The following is a 14,370-nucleotide window of genomic DNA, read 5'->3' on the forward strand; positions in this document are numbered from 1 at the left end:
AAGTTACTGTGCAGCACGGTGGCACAGTGGTTAGCACTGCGGCTTCACAGCGCCAGGGACCTGGGTTCGACTCCTAGCTTGGGTGACTGTCTGTGTGGAGTTTGCACGTTCTCCCCATGTCTGTGTGGGTTTCCTCCGGTTTCCTCCCACAGTCTAAAAGATGTGCTGGTTAGGTGGATTGGCCATGCTAAATTATCTCTCAGTGTACCCGAACAGGCGCCCAAGTGTGGTGACTCGGGGATTTTCACAGTAACTTCATTGCAGTGTTAATGTAAGCCTACTTAACATTAATAAATAAATTATCTAAACACTCCGGCGTCTGTTCGGTACACTGAGGGAGAATTTAGCATGTCCAATGCATCTAACCAGCACGCCTTTCGGACTGTGGGAGGAGACCGGAGCACCCGGAGGAAACTGGGTCCTGAAAGGGAAAACATCCTTCATTTCCTTTAATTGCAACTTTATTTCACCCTCTCATCCACCATGTCACATAATTTCCCCTCATAAATCACGCCAAAATCATGTATAATAAAAAGATCACAGCAGTTCTGATTTCAGATCCCCAAAACAATGGAACAATTTAGGAATTTTGATAAGGTGGGGGAAGAAAAGAACACGTAAGCAAACAGACATGTGAAAAACACTTGTAAAAATTGCCTCAAGCTGCTTCATGCAATTCAAAAAAAAGTACCACCTATTAATACACAAATGTCTCGATGACCAAGAACAGTGTGAATAATAATAACTTATTACAACGTTCTGCAGGTTTCAAGCTTTAGTTTTAAGAGGACATATCACAAATTAATCTGCTTTTATTTGAAAACTGAAACCCAGTGGCCTCATGCAGCACATGTTAGAAGTGGAGAACCATTGTAACACAGAGGAGACCACTCGCTCCATTGGGTCCATGCTGGTCTTTGTACATCCACAACCCTGTCAGTTGCACTCCCCCACTTTATACCCATAGCCCTACAAGTTTCCCTCAGGTGCCCATCAAATTTCCTTCGGAAATAGTCATAGAGCTTTACAGCATGGAAACAGGCCCTTTGGCTCAACTTGTCCATGCCGCCCTTTCTTTTTAAAAACCCCTAAGCTAATCCCAATTGCCCGCATTTGGCCCATATCCCTCCATACCCATCATACCCATGTAACTATCTAAATGCTTTTTAAAAGATAAAATTGTACCCGCCTCTACTACTGCCTCTGGCAGCTTGTTCCAGCCACTCATCGCCCTCTGTGTGAAAAAATTGCCCCTCTGGACACTTTTGTATCTCTCCCCTCTCATCTTAAACCTATGCCCTCTAGTTTTAGACTCCCCTGCCTTTGGGAAAAGATATTGACTATCTAGCTGATCTATGCCCCTCATTATTTTATAGACCTCTATAAGGTCACCCCTCAGCCTCCTACGCTCCAAGGAAAAAAGTCCCAGTCTATTCAGCCTCTCCTTATAACTCAATCCATCAAGTCCTGGTAGCATCCTAGTACAAAGAACAAAGAACAGTACAGCACAGGAAACAGGCCCTTCGGCCCTCCAAGCCTGTGCCGCTCCCTGGTCCAACTAGACCAATCGTTTGTATCCCTCCATTCCCAGGCTGCTCATGTGACTATCCAGGTAAGTCTTAAACGATGTCAGCGTGCCTGCCTCCACCACCCTACTTGGCAGCGCATTCCAGGCCCCCACCACCCTCTGTGTAAAAAACGTCCCTCTGATGTCTGAGTTATACTTCGCCCCTCTCAGCTTGAGCCCGTGACCCCTCGTGATCGTCACCTCCGACCTGGGAAAAAGCTTCCCACTGTTCACCCTATCTATACCCTTCATAATCTTGTATACCTCTATTAGATCTCCCCTCATTCTCCGTCTTTCCAAGGAGAACAACCCCAGTCTACCCAATCTCTCCTCATAGCTAAGACCCTCCATACCAGGCAACATCCTGGTAAACCTTCTCTGCACTCTCTCCAATGCCTCCACGTCCTCCTGGTAGTGCGGCGACCAGAACTGGACGCAGTACTCCAAATGTGGCCTAACCAGCGTTCTATACAGCTGCATCATCAGACTCCAGCTTTTATACTCTATACCCCGTCCTATAAAGGCAAGCATACCATATGCCTTCTTCACCACCTTCTCCACCTGTGTTGCCACCTTCAAGGATTTGTGGACTTGCACACCTAGGTCCCTCTATGTTTCTATACTCCTGATGACTCTGCCATTTATTGTATAACTCCTCCCTACATTATTTCTTCCAAAATGCATCACTTCGCATTTATCCAGATTAAACTCCATCTGCCACCTCTCCGCCCAATTTTCCAGCCTATCTATATCCTGCTGTATTGCCCGACAATGCTCTTCGCTATCCGCAATTCCAGCCATCTTCGTGTCATCCGCAAACTTGCTGATTATACCAGTTACACCTTCTTCCAAATCATTTATATATATCACAAATAGCAGAGGTCCCAGTACAGAGCCCTGCGGAACACCACTGGTCACAGACCTCCAGCCGGAAAAAGACCCTTCGACCACTACCCTCTGTCTCCTATGGCCAATCCAGTTCTCCACCCATCTAGCCACTTCTCCTTGTATCCCATGAGCCTTAACCTTCTTAACCAACCTGCCATGTGGGACTTTGTCAAATGCCTTACTGAAATCCATATAGACGACATCCACGGCCCTTCCTTCATCAACCGTTTTTGTCACTTCCTCAAAACACTCCACCAAATTTGTAAGGCACGACCTCCCTCTTACAAAACCATGCTGTCTGTCACTAATGAGATTGTTCCGTTCTAAATGCAAATACATCCTGTCTCTAAGAATCCTCTCCAACAACTTCCCTACCACGGACGTCAAGCTCACCGGCCTATAATTTCCTGGGTTATCCCTGCTACCCTTCTTAAACAACGGGACCACATTCGCTATCCTCCAATCCTCAGGGACCTCACCCGTGTCCAAAGAAGCGACAAAGATTTCCGTCAGAGGCCCAGCAATTTCACCTCTCGTCTCCCTGAGCAGTCGAGGATAGATGCCATCAGGCCCTGGGGCTTTGTCAGTTTTAATGTTCCCTAAAAAACCTAACACTTCCTCTCTTGTAATGGAGATTTTCTCTAACGGGTCAACACCTCCCTCCGAGACACTCCCGGTTAACACGCCCCTCTCCTTCGTGAATACCGATGCAAAGTATTCATTTAGGATCTCTCCTATTCCCTTGGGTTCTAAGCATAATTCCCCTCCTTTGTCCCTGCGAGGTCCGATTTTCTCCCTGACAACTCTTTTGTTCCTAACGTATGAATAGAATGCCTTAGGATTCTCCTTAATCCTGCCTGCCAAGAACATCTCGTGACCTCTTTTTGCCCTTCTAACTCCCCGTTTGAGATCTTTCCTACTCTCTCTGTATTCCTCCAGAGCTCCATCTGTTTTCAGTTGCCTGGACTTAACGTAAATCTCTTCTGCACTCTTTGTAGTTTAATAATATCCTTTCTACAATAGGGTGACCAGAATTGCACATAGTATTCCAAGTGTGGCCTTACGAATGTCTTGTACAACTTCAACAAGACGTCCCAACTCCTGTATTCAATGTTCTGACCGATGAAACCAAGCATGCCGAATGCCTTCTTCACCACTCTGTCCACCTGTGACTCCAATTTCAAGGAACTATGAACATGTACCCCTAGATCTCTTTGTTCTGAGGGGTTTAAAAAAAAAGGGCGGCATGGACAAGTTGGGCCGAAGGGTCTGTTTCCATGCTGTAAACTTCTATGACACCCGGAGGAAACGTACGCAGACACGGGGAGAACATGCAGACTCGGCACAGACAGTGACCAAAGCTGGAAATCGAACCCGGGTCCCTGGCACTGTGGGGCAGCTGTGCTAACCACTGCATCACTGTGCAATGGACATTACAGTGTTTTCTGCCAGTTTCACTCATATGGTCAATACTGGTATCATTTAATCAGCATAGTTTCACAGTTCAGAGACATCACAACACAATGGGAGATAGATGATGGACTCTGACACTGAACTGGTAGATAACTGGTCTTGTCAATTTTTTTTTGTTAAATTGCAAACTTGGAGACATATGGTAGGGTTTTCCAATCCCGTCATGTCGGGTTCCCGCATGGCAGGTGCAGCGAGCCAGATAAAAGTACACTGACTTTGGTAGGACCAGAATTGGTGATTCAGTTAGAACTTTCCGGCAAGTTAAATTGGACTGTTGAATAAGCAAACGTCACCTGGTCTCTTGGCAGCCATCTTAGCCATGTTTGGGAATGTCCATTCTGAAATATAAAAGACAATTCCAGAAGCTTCTGCAGGAGCACAGCACAGTTATGAATAGGACATACCTTCAATTGGCATGTCACCCAGGGTCCCTCCCTTCCCATTGTATACCACTGTAGTGCCCGCCACCTCTGATTGATCTATCTTGCTGGTGGAGGAACAGGAAATACTCAAGGATGGTGATGGAGATGCCTGGGACATAAGTTCATAAGTTCATAAGATATAGGAGCAGAATTAGGCCATTCGGCCCATTGAGTCCACTCTGCCATTCGATCATGGCTGATATGCTCCTCATCCCCATTTTCCTGCCTTCCCCCCATAACCCTTGAACCCATTACAATTCAAAATCTGTCTAACTCCTTAAATTTACTCACAGCATCCCAGTATCCACCGCACTTTGGGGTAGTGAATTCCACAGATTCACAACCCTTTGGGAGAAGTAGTTTCTCCTCAACTCAGTTTTAAATTTGCTCCCTTACATCCTAGAACGTCCTACCAGCGGAAGCATCCACTCCATGTCTACTTTATCCATATCTTTTATCATCTTGAATACCTCAATGGTCAGGTGAATTGACCCAAACAGGCGCCGGAGTGTGGTGATTAGGGGAATTTCACAGTAACTTCATTGCAATGTTAATGTAAGCCTTACTAATAAATAAACTTTACTTTTGACTCGTGACTAATAAATAAACTTTGCTTTTCAATTTGATCTCCCCTCATTCTTCTAAATTCCAGAGAGTATCGGCCTAAACTGTTCAATATCTCCTCATACGACAAACCCCTCATCTCTGGAATCAATCTAGTGAACCTCCTCTGAACTGCCTCCAATGCCACTACATCTTTCCTCAAATACGGGGACCAATATTGTGCACAATACTCCAGGTGCGGCCTCACCAATGCCTTGTATAGTTGCAACAATACTTCCTTACCTTTATATTCTATTCCTTTAGCTACAAGTGCCAACATTCCATTCGCTTTCTTTATAATCTACTGTACCTGCATACTAGTTTTCTGTGATTCATGAACGAGGACACCCAGATCCCTCTGCACTGGAGCTCCCCGAAGTCTCTCCCCATTTAGATAATAAATCGCCTTCCCATTTTTCCGACCAAAATGCATGACCTCACACTTATCCACATTAAACTCCATCTGCCACATTTTGGCCCACTCTCCTAACCTATCTATACCCATTTGTAAGGTTCTTATTTCTTCATTGCAACTTACTGTCCCGCCTATTTTTGTGTCATCTGCAAATTTGGCTATAGAGCCTTCAATCCTGTATCCAAGTCATTAATATAGATTATAAATATCTGGGGCCCAAGGACCGAATCCTGTGGCATCCCCACTAGTTCTTGCCATCCAGAAATTTTTTTAAAATCCCTGATTCTCTGTCTTCTGTCCATCAGCCAGTCACCTATCCAAGCTAAATTATCACTAACCCCATTGTCTGTTAGGTATGATTCAGCGAGTATGTCTCTACCTGGCAGCTGCTTGACTAGTTTATGTGACAGCTCTCCTAATTTTGTGACACAAATCTCCAGATGTTAGGGAGGAGGGCAGGGCTTTTTTTAATATTCATTCATGGGACATGGGTGTCGCTGGCTGGCCAGCATTTATTGCCCATCCCTAGTCGCCCTTGCCCAGAGGGCAGTTGAGAGTCAACCACAATGCTGTGGCTCTGGAGTCACATGTAGGCCAGACCAGATGAGGACGGCAGATTTCCTTCCCTAAAGGACATTAGTGAAGCAGATGGGTTTTTTCCGACAATCGACAATGGTTTCATGGTCATCAGTAGATTCTTTATTCCAGACATTTTTTCTTGAATTCAAATTCCACCATCTGCCGTGACGGGATTTGAACCCGGGTCCCCAGAACATTAGCTGAGTTCCTGGATTAATAAGTCTAGTGATAATAGTGCGAGGCCATTGCTTCTCCTGGCTGGGTGTGCCTTTGTCATATCTGGAGGGGCGCAATTCTCCCAAAAAAATTCTAAGTGTCGAATTTGCGTAAAAACTGGAGTAAATCCCGCTGGTTTTTTTCAGCGGGATTTTCAAAATGAATCTCCCACACTCTGTGCACTGCAGAGTGCACTATCGTGAATCACGCTGAAAATCAGGGGGCAGGGCCTATTCCCGCTGGAGAGGCCGGCAGCATAGCACTGAGCATGCGCCAATCTGTCAGCGCCAACACTGGCGCATGTGCAGTAGCTCCCCGCTGCTGGCCTACCGATCGCTAGCCAGCCTGATCACTGGCCAGCCCCATGACCGCGCATTGCTACTCCTCCGAACGTGTCCCCCCCCCCCCCCCTCCCGCCCTCCCCCCCCCCCCCCCCCCCCCCCCCAAATTGCTGGCCTCCCGGACCTACCCAGGCCAGCCCCGATGTCTCTCCCCCCACCCGCCAGCTCCTATCTCCCTGGCCCCTTCCCCTCACTGGCAGTCTTGACCGCCCTCCCAACCCCCAAACCTCCGGCAGCCCTGGCCACCAACCCCCCACCCCGATGGTTGGTCCTGATCAGCCCCTTCCCTCCCTCTGCCACCAATCCTTTGGCAGAGTGGCAGTGGGAATCAGCCCCCTATAGGCCCCACCCTCACTTGCTCTGCCCCATTGGCACCGCCCAATGCCCAGTGGGCAGTGCCACTTTGCCCCTTGGGTGATGCCAGGGTGCCAGGAAGGCACTGCCTGGCTGACACTGCCGAGGAGGCACCCCACCTGGCGCCCAACCTCCTGTGGGGCCTCAATGGCCTCCCTTCAGTCCAGTGGGATCGAGCTGCCAGTTTCCTGTTAGAGGGGTGGAGTGAACCACTCCTGGCATGGGTGGGGGTGGGCGGGGGGGGGGAGTTGGAAAACCCAGAGACTTCAGCCCCGGGCCCACTAATGCCACACAGATTCAAATATTAATATGTAAATTAGCTCCCCGCTGATTTCCGGAGCTGATGACGCTGCAAATCTTCGTCTGGGAGACCCGCGGAGGTCAAAGCCCCCAGTGGGGAACCCGCTAAACAGCCTCTGCTGATGTCTCCTGGCCCGCTGCGTTACTAGACCAGTGCAGTATGCTGGAAGAATCACCCACCCCGCCCCGATATCCAGGTGTCATCATTTAACTTTTCTCTGGCAGTTTGATGTATCACGATTTGATGCAGTTGTTTGAACAGGGGTGGGGTAATTGACATCTGTGCGCCCAATTTCAGGGGTCATCTAATTCGTCTTTGGAGAGACCAGATTAGTAGATTCTCAGTGCAGAACCTTCCCGTCCCGCCTGCCACAGGAACAGTAGCGGGCGGGCCACGAACTATTGAGCTTGGGCAGAATTTTCTGGTCTTGGGGCGAGCGTGACCAGAAAATCCCTCCCTTAGAATATGCATTAAAATGTTTCCAAAAAAATTTTGTGGCAATTTGCCTTTCGCCACGCATGACATTGTAGCAACAATGCACAAATTTCATGGCGCGTTAGCCAACCACAAAGCGACGTCCAATGCTAGGAGTTCTCTGGAGATCTGTTGCATGCCTGACATCAGTGAACACTGCCGAGGTTTGTAGAAATGTGAAATGAGCTGTAATTGGCGAAACTAACGGTTGCTACCATGACAAGTATTAAAGAGACTGTCAATAGTTTAATGTCGGTTGCTCTCTTGTCTTTTACAGATCTTGAAACTGGGTTTCAGTCTTGGAATGATAAAACCTGGATATCTTGCAGATGGAAAACAGAAAACAAATTTAACCAACACCAGCACATGCTAATGTCACACCAGTGAGTTGGGAATCGCCATGTCTAATGGTAACAAATGTTTGTGTGTGCAGTAACTGGCCATCTACTGGTACCTCTGCTGGGATAATGCATCTATCATCGCAGGTCTGCCGAGTTCTATTATTAACAATACTTTCTCAGGCTGTCCGTTACATTTTCCACCACTTCATCCTTTTGTTGACATTGTACTGACCATTTAAGCCATAAAGATTGCAATGTTTAGGATTCCTTTATGTTCCAGACCTGAATAGTTTTCAGAACTGTCCAAAAACACTTTTTTCTTAATTAGGATTACAGCCTGTGACAGTTCGTATTCCAAAAAAGACAAACACATTACTTAAATTAACAATCAAAAGCGGGTAATATTGCTGCAATCTGAGTAATTGATTGGACTCCAGTTGGAGTGCTCGACAGTATGTGCTGAAATTTCTTGGGAGGTATGATATAGTCCTGGAGACATTCATGGAGGAAGAAGACTTTTTCAAAGTTTTTAGTTCATTTATCTGGAAATATCTCAGTACCAATTGCAACATTCATTTGGTTCTGAAATGATTCTCAGATCTTCCCTTCTATTCTACCTGGAAGTCCACACTGGACTAACACTGATCACTCTTGAGTGCAGGAGAATTTTCTGATATGAGTCCCAATTTTTCTGTTTGTCAACTTGAATCTGTGGCCCCCCCTCACAATCTAATAGAAAGTCATTTTTCAAGATTTAGCTGTTCAATATTGCCTATAATCTAAAGCAGGAGGTCTTATTGTGCACGGGGTATCACAGAATCAAGAGCATTGGTACAATGCAAAAAGAGGCCATTGAGCCCATCGTGTCGGAACTGGCTTTCCGAATGAGCACTTCACCCAGTACCATTCTCCTGCCCTCTCCCCGTAACTGTCATAAATCCTCGGAGGCAGAAGTCCCTTCACCAAAATCCCTTTAGTTACAAGTCTGACAACAGCATTCAGAGTGCTTTCAGTTGGCAATCTACACGAGGAGTCCCAAAGGGATGGACACTCCTGGTTAACTACAAAGCAAGAGGCTCCCTGGTTGGCCCATCAATTTGGCTCTTAGTCAGGGAGTTCATATTCTAACAGGCCCAGCTCAATTGTCTGATTAAAGTTATTACAGTTACCTTGCACATTGTTTCTTTTCAAATAATTATCTAATTCCCTCCGAATTTATTTTAATTCATTCATGGGACGTGGGCGTCGCTGGCTGGCCAGCATTTATTGTCCATCCTAGATTGCTCTTGTTTAGAGGGCAGTTGAGAGTCAACCACTTTGCTGTGGCTCTGGAGTCACATGTAGGCCAGACCAGGTAAGGATGGCAGATTTTTTCCCCTAAAGAACCAGATGGGTTTTTTCCGACAATTGACAATGGTTTCATGGTCACCAAAAGATTCTTAGTTCCAGATATTTTTTATTGAATTCAAATTCCACCAGCTGCCGTGATAGGATTCGAACCCAGGTCTCCAGAACATTAGCTGAGTTTCTATAGTTCTAATCTAGCGATAATACCATGAGGCCATTGCCTCCCCGAATGCCTTGATTGAACCTGCTTCCACCACACTCTAAGGCAGTGCATGCCAGACCCTAACCACTCGCTGCATGAGCCAGTTTATTTCCCTGTATCATTTTTGGTTCTTTTACCAATTACCTCCAATCAGTGCCCTCTAGTTCTCAATCCTTCCACCAATGGGAACAGTTTATCCCTATCTACCTACCTACCTATCTACCTACCCTATCTGTCCAAAAAAAAAATAAGAGCGGGAGAGATTCCTGGTAAGCTGTGTGATGGAAGGAATGTTGGAGCCTCTCCCATCACTGTTCATAGCTGCAAACTACAAAGTGCATGTTGGCACAACAACTCGGATTCTCAGACAGAACTGAAATGCACCAATATAATCTGGACAATATATCCCTCAGTTGTTTGCTTTCAAGTTTGAAAATCTAAGTTTATCCAGCCTGCAGTGACTACACTTCAGAGAATTTTCTGATATGATCCTAATTTTCCTGTTTACTGTTCAGACGGAGGGTCATCCAGCCTCGAAACTCTAGCTCTATTCTCTCCCCACAGATGAACAAAGATCAAAGAAAATTACAGCACAGGAACAGGCCCTTCAGCCCTCCAAGCCTGCACCGACCATGCTGCCCGTGTGAACTAAAACCCCCTACTCTTCCGGGGATCATAGCCCTGCATTCCCATCCTATTCATGTATTTATCTAGATGCCCCTTAAAACTCACTATTGTATCTGCTTCCATTACCTCCCCTAGCAGTAAGTTCCAGGCACCCACCACCCTCTGTGTAAAAAACCTGCCTCATACATCTCCTTTAAACCTTGCCCCTCGCACCTTAAACCTATGCCCCCTAGTAATTGACTCTTCTACCCTGGGAAAAAGCTTCTGACTGTCCATGACCCTCATAATCTTGTAGACTGCTATCAGGTTGCCCCTCAACCTCCGTCGTTCCAGTGAGAACAAATCAAGTTTCTCCAACCTCTCCTCATAGCTAATGCCCCCCTTCATACCAGGCAACATCCTGGTAAATCTTTTCTGTATCCCCTCCAAAGCCTCCACATCCTTCTGGTAGTGTGGCGACCAGAATTGAACACTATATTCCAAGTGCGGCCTAACTAAGGCTCTATAATGATGCTGTCAGACATGCTGAGATTTTCCAGCATTCTCTGTTTTTGTTTCTGTTTACTAACTTGGAACTGCGACCTCTGTCACCATTTAATAGAGAGTTATTTCCAGGATTTAACTGTTTAATGCTTCACTGGTTGTGAGCTGGTTTGGACATCCTGAGGTACGAAAGGTGCTATGTGAAATGCAAGTCCTGTCTTTTTATTGACAGCTGCCAAATGTGGAGATGGCAGTTTGGTGATAATGACACTAAACTAGTGATCCACAGGCCCAGGTTAGTGCGCTGGGGACATGGGCTGAAATTCAAATTCAACTAATAACTCTGGAAAACTTTGATTTTTTAAATTTGATTTGATTTATTATCACATGTATTAACATACAGTGAAAAGTATTGTTTCTTGCGTGCTATACAGACAAAGCATACCGTACATAGAGAAGGAGAGAGTGCAGAATGTAGTGTTACAGTCATAGTTAGGGTGTGGAGAAAGATCAACTTAATGCAAGGTAGGTCCATTCAAAAGTCTGACAGCAGCAGGGAAGAAGCTGTTCTTGAATCGGTTGGTATGTGGCCTCAGACTTTTGTATCTTTCTTCCCGAAGGAAGAAGGTGGAAGAGAGAATGTCCGGGGTGCGTGGGGTCCTTGATTATGCTGATAAAACTGTTCAAGTCATACCAAGCAGAAATCATGGACTGAGACCACTGGGGTTACATACTTCATAGAATCACAGAGTGCAGAAGACCACCCTTTGGCCCATCGAGTCTGCACTGACACGCAAGAAGCATTTGAACTCCCACCAGATCCAACTTGCCAGCACTTGGCCCATAGCCCTGAATATTATGGTGTGCCAAGTGCTCATCCAGGTACTTTTTAAAGGATATGAAGCATCCCACCTCCACCACCCTCCCAGGCAGTGCATTCCAGACCGTCACCATCCTCTGGGTAAAAAGGTTTTTCCTCGCATCCCCCCTAAACCTCCTGCCCCTCACTTTGAACCTATGTCCCCTTGTAACTGACCCTTCAACTAAGGGAAACAGCTGCCCCCTATCTGCCCTGTCCATGTCTCTCATAACCTTGAACACCTCAATCATGTTGCTCCTCAGTCTTCTCTGCTCCAACAAAAACAACCCAAGCCTATGCAACATCTCTTCATAACTTAAATGTTCCATCCTAAGCAGCATCCTGGTGAATCTCCTCTGCACCCCCTCCAATGCAATCACATCCTTTCTATAATGTGGTGACCAGAACTGCACCCAGTACTCTAGCTGTGGCCTCACCAAAGTTCTATACAGCTCCAACATGACTTTCCTGCTTTTGTAATGTATGCCTCGATTGATAAAGGCAAGTGTCCTATATGCCTATTTCACCATCCCACTAACATGCCCTTTCGCTTTCAGAGATCTGTGGACAAAGGTCCCTTTGTTCCACAGAACTTCCTAGTATTCTACCATTCATTGAATACTTCCTTGTCAACTTACTCATTCCGAAGTGTATCACCTCACACTTTTCAGGGTTAATTTCCATCTGCCACTTCTCTGCCCATTGACCATTCCGTCTATGTCTTCTTGTAGCCCAAGACACTCCGCCTCACTGTTAACCACCGGCCAATCTTTGTGTCATCCACAAATCTATTAATCCTACCCCCCACATAGTCATCAATGTCATTTATATAAATGATGAATAAAGGGGGGCCCAACACAGATCCCTGTGGTACGCCATTGGACACTGGCTTCCAGTCACTAAAGCAACCTTCTGTCATCACTCTCTGTCTCGTACAACTGAGCCAATTTTGAATCCACTTTATTAAATTACCCTGTATCCCTTGTGCATTTACCTTCTCCCATGAGGGACCTTGTCAAAGGCTTTGCTGAAATCTGTCTTGCTGTAAAAATAAAGCAGTGGATGCTCTGCGGTTGTACTGAGTTCACCCAACCACCTTTATTTTCAAATATAAAATATTTCTCTGTGAACTCTTCCAAGAAAAATTATATTTTGGCTTGAGAAGTACAATTATTGTCAGTCCAAAATGTTGAAAACTCCACATCAAAATAAATTGCGCAAGATTAACATTTTCTTAGAATCCTTCCCACTACCACCCCACCCCCCTGTCTCCCTGATCTCTGCTCTGTCCACCCTACACCCCTGCCACCGCCCCACCCTCCTGACCCTCACCCTTGCCCCCCCCCCCTCATTCTTCCTGCCAAAGTGGATAACTTCAGATTTTCCCACATTATACTCCATCTGCCAATTTACTGTCCACCCACGAAAACTATTTATATCCCTTTGCAGACTCTTTGTATCTGCCTCACGACTTGCTTTCCTACCTCTCTCATCATCAGCATATGAGAGTCCCGGTCGGTTTAGCTCAGTTGGCTGGACCACTGGTTCAGGATGCAGAGCGACACTCACAGTGTGGGTTCAATTCCCATAGCGGCTGAGGTTATTCACGAAGAAGGCCTTGCCCCTCGCCTGAGGTGTGGTGATTCTCAGGTTAAATCATCACAAGTGATTCAACCATGGGATCAGAGGGCAGCAGGGAGACGTCACTCAGACCAATTCTGGGTGGCGTCGGAGCAGTCAACACGATTGGATCGCAGATCTTGGCAGGACACCTTCCGTGATCACCATGAGGAAGGATATTGAATCAGAGAGCGGCAGGGAGACATCACTGAGAGGAATTCTGGGAGACATCGACACTCGCATGAGACTAATCATAGAATCCTACAGTGCAGAAGGAGGCCATGGAGTCTGCAACAACAACAATCCCACCCAGGCCCTATCCCCATGCATTTATCCTAGCTGGCCAAGGGGCAATTTAGCATGGCCAATCATTCTCAGGGGGACGGGGTGGGGATGGGAGGGCAGATCGTTGTCTGGTGGGGGGCGGGGAGGGGGAACGGAGGCGGGTCAGATCTATCTCTGGTGGGGGGGGAGGCCCGATCGTTGTTTGGTGGGAGAGGCCCGATCGCTCACTGGTGGGGGAGGGGGGGAGGCCAGATGGATCTCTGGTGGGGGGGGGACGGGGGTGGCAGGGGGGTCCGCTGCCACTCTGCGGGCGAAGGGGGGAGGGGGTTGCGATCGGTCTGGGTAGCGGGGGGATGGGAGGATAAGGGGGTGGGGGTGGGGGTGATGTCTGTGGGGACCATCTCTCCCGAGCCGCTTTATCTGCTTTTTGCGGCCCGGGAGCGATGTGACAGCGGCGCGATTTTCAATTTTTTTTCTAACTGCGCATGCGCAGTTCAGAGCTCCGATCGTTTTGGTCACGCTAAGCCCCCCCCACAGCGCGATTCAGACCCGCAATTTTTTTTTCAGGCTGAGTGTTAATGGGGGCGCCTGAAAGCAGATTCCCAAGTTGGATCTGAATTGCGCCCAGATTCAGCACTTAGAATGAAAATGGTAAAATTGGGCCCATTATGTTTTTGTTTCAGATTCCAGCATCTGCAGTATTATACCTTTATTTTTTCACGGTCTAAAGTTGTTGAATTCAATGTTGAGTCCAGAAGGTTGGAAAGTGCCTACTGGAACAATGGAACATTGCAGCAGGCAAAGGATTGATACAGGCATGAGAGCAAGATGCTGAATTGAAATGGCATGCAATAGGAAGTTTGGGGTCATGCTTGCAGACTGAGCAAGGGTGTTCAGCAAAGCAGTCACTCAATCTGTGTTTAGTCTCCTGTAAAGGGTGTTAGGGGCCTTGGAAAGTAAGGAGGAAGGAACT

Source organism: Mustelus asterias, chromosome 2, assembly GCF_964213995.1.
Source record: "Mustelus asterias chromosome 2, sMusAst1.hap1.1, whole genome shotgun sequence".
Taxonomy (NCBI): Eukaryota; Metazoa; Chordata; class Chondrichthyes; order Carcharhiniformes; family Triakidae; genus Mustelus; species Mustelus asterias.